This window comes from Eucalyptus grandis, chromosome 5 (genome assembly GCF_016545825.1).
Source record: "Eucalyptus grandis isolate ANBG69807.140 chromosome 5, ASM1654582v1, whole genome shotgun sequence".
Taxonomy (NCBI): domain Eukaryota; kingdom Viridiplantae; phylum Streptophyta; class Magnoliopsida; order Myrtales; family Myrtaceae; genus Eucalyptus; species Eucalyptus grandis.
Window position 1 is genome coordinate 27297548 of NC_052616.1, and position 4849 is coordinate 27302396.

The 4849-nt window shown below is 45.6% G+C and overlaps 1 long non-coding RNA gene across 1 annotated transcript; it reads right to left on the reverse strand.

The window, feature by feature from the left end:
* Window positions 1–2418: 2418 nt before the first annotated feature.
* LOC108959668 lies at window positions 2419–4799 on the reverse strand. The gene is made up of 2 exons (XR_001987074.2): window positions 3852–4799; window positions 2419–2691 (listed from the first exon to the last, which is right to left on the reverse strand). It is a non-coding gene; the product is annotated as an uncharacterized LOC108959668 (long non-coding RNA).
* Between the last annotated feature and the right edge of the window lie 50 nt (window positions 4800–4849).

Genomic DNA, 4849 nt, shown 5'->3' on the forward strand with positions numbered 1-4849 from the left:
ATTGGGATTCAATTCCATGGTCACCACATCTTATCTGCATCTTTTCCAGCGTATCCACGTCCAAAGGAGATCTAATCTGAGGGCAACATATTGGTGGGTGATCTGAGGATTCTCATTGACTTTGCCATAGCTAGTATCTGTTTGTATGCACCCTTCTTCTTGTTTTTGGTTTCTTTTTGTATGTTGGCTATTTGGAAACCCTCCCAGGGCAATCGCACATGTCGAAAAGTTATGATGCCGAATAGTTCCATATGGCTTTCGTCTAAGCAGCTAATACCCCCTGCCTTCTTTGGACACAGAGTCCTTCCCTGTCTCTTTGTTACCAGCTATATTGCGTAAGAGAACTTAAAATTTGGCCATCTCATTCTCTACTGGTTACCAGTCTCTGCATAAATGGTGAATCCTACCAATACCTTTTTCCATCAACAAAGTTTCCTGATCATGTGCTATAATAGCCATATCTCTGCAGTGGACAAGAGCCTATGAGATTTGTCCCGCACGATTAGTCCTTAGCATCAACTATGGGTCGCCAGGCACTCAGCCCCTCTGCCAAGACCCATCTCTCTCTCTCTCTCTCTCTCTCTCTCTCTCTCACACACACACACACGCAAACACGGACAAACACAAGTACTACCACGTGCTGCCTCCATCTTTCTTTGCACTGAGGTTTACTCCATTAAATAGGCTATGACCGTGCTGACAGTACATAAACAAAGGTGCGGTATATCTCTCAATACAAAAATCCAGGATTTGAATTGGTCAATGATTTCAAATTGGGGCACCTTGATGCAACCATTAGTTCACCACTCCATTCCACCACAATGTTATGCTCTTGTTTCCTCTCTTATTTATTTGATATGTATACCTGCATAATGACTGAAGCAAACTGGCTTTTGCTATAGCAAAGTGACCTGTGATTGTGTGACATCCTGAAATTCGACCCCGTTTCGATAAAGTGAAATGGGCATGTCGTCAACATACCTATGGTCCTTTTTCTCTGAGCTAATCACTCACGAGTTAACTAACCTATTGGGTGAAGCCATTAAGGGATGTATCTACAGTAAAATCCCTAAAAGCTGCTCAATTGGTTGGATTGTACTAAAATCACGTCTGATCGATTCTAACCATAAAATTTAAATTGGTCTCGGGAATCGAATATTCGAGCGTGTCACAATTCATTTTTAGGACCGTCTCATCATCCGCCAAATTATTGACAAGTCCAAAATTTCAGGAAATTATCGGAAGAAAAATTGAAGTCCGAAAGAAAATAGAAAGGGAAAGAAAATAAAATGAAATAAGAATAACAATATTATTTTCATTTATTTTCCCTCTCCCTCTCTCTTCTTCTCTCTCTCTCTCTCCTTCCCTCTTTTCCCTCGTGCGATTTCCCCCTCCCCCACCGAACACCCCATGCCAATTTCAAATTGGTTTCTTCTTCTCTCTTTCTTTTTCACTTTGACTGGTCAAAAAAGTTTCTCATTCTTATCTCTTCTCTCTTCTTCTCTCTCCTATCTCTTCTCCCCCATTCTCCCTCATGTGACCAGCCCCCCTCTTCTTGTTTCTTGCTCGTGAAAACCGAAACGGAGAAAGAAGGACAGCAGCTCGCCGAAGCCAGCCACCGTCGTCACTCGTCCCGCCGCCCGCGCCCATGCATCCGTCGCTCACCGCCCGCCTTCACCTCTCCCTCACCCTCCTCAACCGTCGCCGACTCTCTCTCTCTCTTGGTACTCTCTCTCCTCTGGTTCGAAGGAACCAACAAGACAAAAGTGGACCGAAGCAAGAGTAACAGCCAGCTAATCGTCGCCGCCTCGCCGGAGCTGGACCTTCGTTTGCGCGACGCCCGCCCGCGCATGCCGCGCCTTCGCCCGCATCCATCGCTCGCTGCCGCACTTCCCCCGCGCGACTTCCGCCTCTGCCCAACCCCTATTCGGCCACCACTGGCGGTTGCCCGACCATCTCCGGCTACCGCTCAGACCAACGGAGCTCCCCTCACCCTCCGCCGGCCTCCCCTCGCCGCCCTAGCCGCCGGACCAGCCTCGGCCAGCCCTAAACAGCAACCCAGCGAATGGGTTTCCAGCCCCTTCGAGCTCGTTTTGGGCCATTTCCGGGCCCCGAACTCGAGGCCCGCTTTGGAGTTTATCATTCCTCGCATCATCCCTATCGAATTGATCCGACTTGCACTCAATTCCGGTGAGTAATCTCACTAATCTTTACTTAGTGGACTAATTACACTTAAGGTTGTTTAGTTTTAATTAATTAGGTTTAGGTGGTTAGATTAGTGTCACGCCCCGATCCTCAGGCACGCACACATCCCTTACCTTGATCGATTAATAGCGACGTCCCAGGACGCATCGCCGACCCTTTCATTTTCCTTAAGCACATGCGAAAGCATATAAATTATCCCCAGACAATAAAACATTGGGATAATACAGTAGGATTAAATTTCAAACCTTTAAAACGTTCACTCATACATACATTGCAAACCAGTGCACCTATATATACAAGGTGAACTATTAAGTCAAATTCAACTTAAGCCAGTTTAAAAATAAGGTCTACAAACAAGAGTGGGGTTCTACAAACTACGGGTTCCTGTCCTCCTCTCCATCATCCTCTACACTTCAACTGGAGCCTTCTACAAACTGCACTGGACTTTCGAGATCTTCAAAATTCAAGTGTACTGCATCTAAGGACCTGAAATGGTTATTCAATAACCAATGAGACCACGTCTCAGCAAGCTCTAACCCCTAATACCCGATTAGTAAACCAATACACCGACTAGGTTGCCTATGCACAACACAAATCAGAGGACTTACCTTGGCCTTAGTTCCAACCTGCAGTTTAAGGTTAAACACATATATTCAAACAATTCAAGACATATGATTAAGCATTGATCAATCGACTTAGTCGATTACATGTCAATCGGACCATCTCTAGGTCATTCCCACTCATACCATAATTTCCCAATGATATACTCATTCACCAAATCACATGTGTTTCTCGGGCGTCGTTTTCGCCAATGACATATCGATCACCGACACCATGCATTCTTTAAGGCACATTTGTTTCGCGTGATATCCTCGATCACCGAACCACGTGTCCTTTCTAGGGCGCCGTTTTTCGCCAAAGGTGACATCGGCTATAGACAACATCGTGAGTTCTTTAAGGCGTCGTTTTTGGTGATATTTCCTTAATCACCGAACCACGTTTGTCTATAAGTCATTTACGTGCGTTCTTTAAGGCGCCGTTTTCGCCAGTGATACTTCCAATCATCGAATCACGTATGTCAAATAATATCGTACCTGATTGGTCTCAGCCAATAACATTCTCAGTTAGCTCTCATCATTCTCTCTACTATATAGCCCATCAACGTACTGGTGTTATATACCCATACTCGGCCATTACCAATCAAATACTCAATAACAAACAATTTAGGACAATTCCTCAAATTTCACAATTTAAATCAATTCCATAAAAATTGAAGCTCAATTAAATAAACGGACTGCACCACGACAATCGGCACGAAATTCCGATCCACCGATAATCTCGATTGAATTTCCGGAAAAAAAAATTAAATAATTAATTTCGAAAAATAAATAAATAAATATTAAAAAATCCAATTTAGGCTCATAATGCGATTGGAGCCAAACGGGTCGAGAAAAATCCGAGATACATTCGATAAATAATAGAGCATTTCTACTCCCTAATGGCTATAGCTAACCACCTAACATGCATCCTCAAGTCATTAATTTAATTGTTTTAATCTAATCTAACAACCTAATTGCACTTAATTAAATTTAACCAACCCTAAGCATAATTAGCAAACTAATAAAGCATTAGTGAGTAAAACTCACTTGATTTAAGATTTGATTGAATCAAATCGACGAGCACGCGACAAGACTCGATTCTCTTCGAAGTGGGTCCGCCAACCGGGGTCAAACCGGGGCCGAAATTGGCCTAAAAGCTCGCTGCTCGAGCTGGGCTGAGTCTACTGATTCGGTGGGCCTGACTTCAATTGATTTGCTGGAAATTGGGCCTCAAAAACTGGGCTGCAAACAGGTTAGGCTTGCCGGGCTGATAGTGCTAAAAATGGGTCGAGCTCCACGCGGGCTGAACTGTTGTATTGGGCCGCTGAAAAATCAGAGTGGGCTCGCTGTGGTTGGTCCACGAGCAAAAGAAATGGACGCTGGCCTCACGGACTGGGCCGAAGACAAGTGAGCGAAGGAAGTAGCGGCTTACGGCGTCGAGCTGGGGAAGACCACGCGGAAACGCTGGACTGCTATTTCGGTTGCTTCGAGCTTCGCTGGCAAGGGAACTTCGTCCGATGCTGAGTTAATTTCGTTGCTTTCAACGCTACTTCGGTTAACTGGGATGTGGCAGAGACGGAGGGAGCAGCTGTTGGCCGAAGATGGAAGACACGCGGATTGAAGCCCGCTCGGTGGTCAACAAAACAGGAGGTCAACAAGGTGATGCTGGCGTAGAGAATTTGCTAGTAGAGGGGAAGCGGTTGAGGGATTTCAGTTGGGTCTTCGATGGAGGAACGTGGGGTAGCAATTCGGTAGAGAGAGATGCGAAGAAATTGAGGGAGGCTTCGCTGGAGAACCCGCTGGTTTGACTCGGGGAAGATGAGCTGCAGACAAGTGGTGGCTTCGGTGGGGATGAGGGCATGTGTGAGTGCGGCCATGGTAGACGAGAAGAGGAATCGTGGGGCTGCTTCTGCGGATTTGCTTCCGTCCAAGCAAATTAAAGAAAGCAGAAGACGTGAGGGAGTAGGGTTCAGCTGCCCTGGCGTGGGAAGCAAGTGAAAAGGATAAAAAAGAAGACTGGTCAAAGGAAAAGAAGAAATTGAAGA